Consider the following 6,139-nt stretch of genomic DNA (forward strand, 5'->3'; position numbering starts at 1 on the left):
AAACATGTGGAGAGTCCAGATTCTTAATTTCATTTTGGCACTAAATAAAAGGCCTTCATATTGAAGAAACACTCATTTATTAGCATAAGTCTGCTTGATGACTAATTTGGCTCTGTAGCTGCCTTTCTGTGTGGCATTCATCTCAAACCAAAACATTCTGCATTGAAATATTGCTGATTTTATACCAAGTGAATAATTTATATCTCTGACACAAACTTGGCAAAGCATTATTTTTTGCTTTCATTACTGCATGACTATCAACACACAGCAGCTTGAGAGAGGACTCAATGTCTAAAGAATTTTTTTTAAAAAAGAAAATACTAGGAATTGAATGCCAAAGAGCACGGTAACCATTTACGTTGGTGATCTTTACAGATTTCAGCTAACTGCACTGCAAAGTGTTGCGTGTATAAATGAAGAAAAATTAAACAGAAATTTCTTTCCATATGCAAATAGATTTTGTAAATAATACTGATAGGCCAAAAGATTACATTTAATACTGTGTGCACTGAGAATAACAAATTTATTATTCAGTTAAGCCCAGAAACAACGGTACAGGATGGAAGAATTTAGAGAAGGCAAAATTTTTACAGTTTAGAAGTATCATTCAAGAAAATTAGGGGATGCTAATATCTTTGTAATTTAGGAGTGGCAAAATGTTTAGAAGTTACAGAGGCACTTGACAGCAGAATTTAGGACTGCAGGAGATTTCACCAGGCTACAAAATGACTAGCGCCTACCCAGGATAATCCTTAAGTATACCTGAGAATTTATTTATTCAAGACTTGAATAAATCTTAAGCATATGTGGGAAATAGTTGTAAGTATAATAAATAACTAAACTACTTTAATTCTGGCTTAATTTTTTCAGTGTGTGATAGAAGCAAGACAAAATGTAAAAGAACAACATGTCTTTAATCACCAATCTCATGATAAATCACCAGTAGTGTATAGCAGAACTAGCTGAGTTGCATGATGATAGCCACGAATTAAAAAAAATTTCAATTATTATCAGATTAAAAAAATAGCATGAAATTTTCTAATTCCTGGAATTTATGAAGAAATGATAATAAATTAAGATGACATAATAGAAGTTTTCCAATGCGATGGCAATACCCCAATCATTAGTCAACTAATGGACAGCAAAATCTGTAGTATGGTTCTAAATCCGGAATATGTCACTACTGATTAAAAAGTTTTAGTTTGCAAAAATTTTGGCTGACAGTTTAGCAGGAATTCTTGACAGGACTTGAACAATGGGACTCAGTAGTGTAACGAGGGGGTTATATGATGTCCCGGGCTCCTCCAAACAAGATTTTCCGGAAAATTTCAGTTTTTATTTTGATCGATTTGTGGAAAATATATTTAAAATTAATAATTATTGTAATATAATTAATTATTTATTTTCTTGGTTTGCCTGATAAAATGTGTAATAAAATGTTTGCAGTACATCAACCAAATATCTCCGCATACAAAACGTTCTTTCTGACCACTTTATTTCTCTAAAATAGAGATATACTTTTATTTTTTTAAAACGAAATGCATATATAGCTCGCGCTTTTTATTTTAAAACGATAACACGTCCTTGTCCCGAATTTCTCAAACATATCCAATTTCCAAAAACGATTCCATAGTCTGGAAATGTCATTTTTGGAAACTCCTAACACTTCCGCTACAATGGATTTTGTTTGACTCTTCCGTAAATGACTGATGGCCTTACTAACTACCGATTCAACTAAGTCATCATATATTCTTTGCTACAAAGCATTCAACGCGTGTGAATTGTTTTTAATCTTGTACTACAAAGGAATGCTGCAGATCACTCCTTATCTAATACGCACAGTTTTCGACGTAACAGGCTAAATTTGCATATTTTGTAGAGGTTATAATTTTCCTTTATAATCTCTTCTATTTCTTTTTGTTAAAATAGTTGTCGATTATATGGTTATTTCATACCGAACTCACAAAATTCCCTAATTGTTTTGAGCAGTGAATATGACTGCAAGATATTACTCCGCAGTAGAAAAGAAATTGAACCTAAAACTCCAGTACATATCTATGGAGTTTTTCCAAACCTAAGAGTCGCACTTCAAATACTTCGTACTATTTCATTATCAAATGAGTATCAAATCTATGTAAGTTCATTCAGCAAATTAAAATAAATTTTTACTATTTACAGTCAACGGTGGAACAAGATCCCCTAAGTAATATAGCATTTTTAAATGTGGAAAGAGAAAAATTTGAAATGATCAACTTTAATGAAATAATTGATACATTTTATATTGTATTAATGTATTATAATATTATATTATTAATAATAAATATTCTATTTATTTGTAATATGGTGTTACTTTTTTTTTTTCTGACACCAGTTGTTACGCTATTTTCTTCCTTCACGTTCGTACGAGGTTCGTGTGGATTTGGAGTGAATAACGACAACACTTGATGAAGTATCGAAACACACTTTATTTACCAATATTAATCAGGACAGCTCCAAAACACTTTTACAGTCGTCGAAGATCTACAATAAACACGCTGGAACAATCAGCGACACAGCCTTCGCACTGTCAGGCAATAACGGTGGAGACAGCTTCACTGCAAAGCCACAGAGTACAGTTCCCGACTCTTCGGTTCAGTCGTTCCCGGAGCTCAACACACTCTCTCGACGATGCACTAACCGCGATACACTCGACGACCGGCTGTCAACTCGATCGACTCTGCACAGACAGACGAACTCGAGGCACTCTCTCTCCATGTACCAGCAGGGTTTATGTAGTTTTCGGCTTGTGTTCGAGAACATTTTGGGCTAAACTGGTAAGAATTCATTATAGAAGGTTCTCCAACCGTCCATGGTATATCGCCAAATGTGGCAACTGCCTTCCCTTTCTATTTTATGGCAACCCTAAACCTGCTTTGCGGGAAAGCTATCTCACCGCGCCTGTACATTTCGTAACAATATATTAAATTTTTTAATTGTTTAAAATTATACTTTTTAAAAAACAATTATATAAATATGTAAAATAAATACCTTTTTAACTAATTCCAGATCATAATATGTTTGAGTTTTCAGCCGACACAGATACATTTTCGAATCCAGTGCTAGTGTAGTTAGTTAGTGACTATTCTTAACCTGTTTCAGAGTATTTTTATGGCAGATTCAGCATTTTATTACTATTTGTATTATTTTATTACGAATATATTCTATGCATTATATTACTGTTTTTTTTTAGGGGGGCGCCAAAAAGGTATTTTGCTCCGGGCGCCAGTTATACTCGCTATGCCACTGATGGGATTTTGTAATTTAATAAGAAATTATATCTGTCTATAGAATTTAAAAAAAAAAAAAAAAAAAAAAAAAAAAAAAACCAATGAACTTAACTTTACAACGAAAGAAATGCTTTTTTTTTTTTTGTAAATTTTGATTCCCTTAACATCATAAATGCTTTATTATCTCATAAACCACTATTTTTAATTTTATAATTTCTACTTGTTATCTTACTAGATTTAAATTGATGATCTAATATCTAGTAAAATCCCAAATCAGAATCGCTGAAGGCCCAACAAGTCCAAGTCTCAGACTTTATACAGTAGTTTTCTTTTGTTTGCATGGAGAGGCAAACAAGGAGAAAACGTGGGATATTTGTGCTCTTGCCAAGAGACACACTGCAACAGTGACATATATTTTTCATTTCTTTCTAACCACCGAAAATGACCTTTTGTTGTGGATAAGATAATTACTAATGATGGAAAGGGCATGTTGTATGATAATTTTATTCATAAACAGTAGTGCATAACAAAGGCAACAGTACAATTTTTTTAAAATTTCGATTTGAAAATTTTGAATCACTTCAAGTATTTTACCAATAAAGTTTAATAATGTTAAAAATACATATATTTATAAAATTATATAACTTTAAATATACTGATCTCAGTTAGCACCTGAAACAATTTTAAGATAAACAATTATGGTTAGCTTACCAGTTTAAGAAGTCTCCAGAAATTCAATATTAAAACACAAAATCATACATTTAAAACAAGGCATTAGAAATAGCAATGTGAAACGATAGAAGAAAAACTTATGTTATTATTTTATCATAAATTACTGCTAGATGGGCACTTGTGCACTTAATAAAAGAAAAGACTAAATTAATTCAAAATGTAGCTGTACATTTATTCCTTAAGATTATTTGTGCACAAGGCTTAAAAAAATAATTTTCTTCAAGTGGCAGCACTTTTTATTTTATCATATGCCAAATGTTTATAAGGAAGAAGCAACATCTAATATTCAGGGGAGGAGGAATTTCATTGTCTATTTAGTAGTAATGCAGATGTGTGCTTCTATAAGCTTCTTAAATTTGGTGAAATTAAACTCTGAAGTGCATTGAGCTCAATTTATTTGTCTGTTTTCAAAAATTACAATAAGCTGTTTGACAGACAGAAAACGAAGTCTGTTAGCATATGATAACATGCAGCATGAGTTTTGAATATTAGTAGTAAATATATTTAATATTAGTAGATATTTAGATTAAAAATACTAAGGAATAAAGCTAAAAAGCTTCCAATTCATTTGCAACATCATATGTTAAGGAGATTGGATTTTCAGCAATAGCTGTAATAAAACATTTTCAGATCGTGCAAAACACATATTATTGAAAAACAAATTTGCAGAATTTGGTGGGGAACTTCTACTTTATCCGCATTACATCTCTTTCTGATTACTATTTGCTTCAATCAATGTAACATTTCTTGACTGATAAAACCTTCAAAATATTTGATGATGTGCAACAAGTGATTTGATGTGTGATGCAACGGGTGATGTTACAACTAGACTCTAAAAATGACCTGAGTTAAAAATATCAATAATCTTATTTCTAGATTGGGAAAAGTTATAGAGAATGACATTGATTACATTACCGACTAATGTTTAGAGTACTTAACATAAAAATGACAGACCTAGAATAACACTTATGCACAATCACAGTATTGAGAGTGAATTCATACACATGATAAGATGATATTGTCCATATGGAGATTATTATTTGAAAATAATCTGAAAAACTATTGGAAAATATTTCTGTTAATACGTCAAAATGTTATAGGTATTATATCTCCATAAAACTCCTCTATCTGTAAAGGAAATATCACAGTCTAGAAACTTCTGAAAATATTTCAAATGATTAAAAATATAATACATGAAATCAGAATGACAAGAAACAGTAAAATGTTCTGGCACATATTACAGTACAAAGTCCGAAATTCGGACTCGTCGGGACTTCGATTCCGGATTTTTCCGGCTAATAGATCATCAATTTAAATCCGGTAAAATGACATGCAGAAATTATACAATTAAAAATATGAAATCGTAATTTATGAAATAAAGAGCAATTATGATATAAAGTGTATCAAAATTTGAAAGTGCAGAATCGCCAACTGCTTGCATTTTGCACTTACTCGGTATCTATGTATACATAGACCTATTTTCACTTAAAAAAAGTCTCAGAATTGCACAAAAATGGCATTGTGATGTGCTTTATCCATGTATTTATCCCTTGACTTTATCCATGTACACATCGACCGATTTTCACTTAAAAAGTCAAAGAAAATTAACAAAATTCCAATTCTTCTTACTCTTGTAGAAAGTGCCAAACAAATAAGTGGGTGATTCTGCACTTTAGCCACTTTGTTTACTTTATTAAACCTTCCTTTCAATGTAAGTTGCTTCATTTTTTGTGCTAATACCTTCTCTTTAATTCTATAAACAGACATAATTTCTTGTTCAGTTACAAAGTTCCACTGTTCAAGTCCTGTAATTGCTGTGTCGAAAATACCGACTGACTTGTCAATCGAAATTTTTTCATTTTCAGTAACTTCTCTGTCACTTTCTTCACTATCGGCAGCGATATTTTCTGGATCTGGAACCATACTATAGACTTCACCGTCCGTTAATTGATTGATGATTGGGGCATTGTCATAGCAATAAAAACTTCCGTTACAACCATCTTCATTTATTACCGCTTCTCCACATTTCTTTACAAAACAAATTAACTGGAAAATTTCACCTTTAGTTTGCGAAATCCGAAAACCTTCAAATTCGTGGCTATCATCTTCATTGTCCTCACCATGAATTATGCCAAGTATTT

The sequence above is a fragment of the Stegodyphus dumicola genome, chromosome 9 (genome assembly GCF_044657685.1).
Source record: "Stegodyphus dumicola isolate Sdum_Otavi_A_Nest chromosome 9, ASM4465768v1".
NCBI lineage: Eukaryota > Metazoa > Arthropoda > Arachnida > Araneae > Eresidae > Stegodyphus > Stegodyphus dumicola.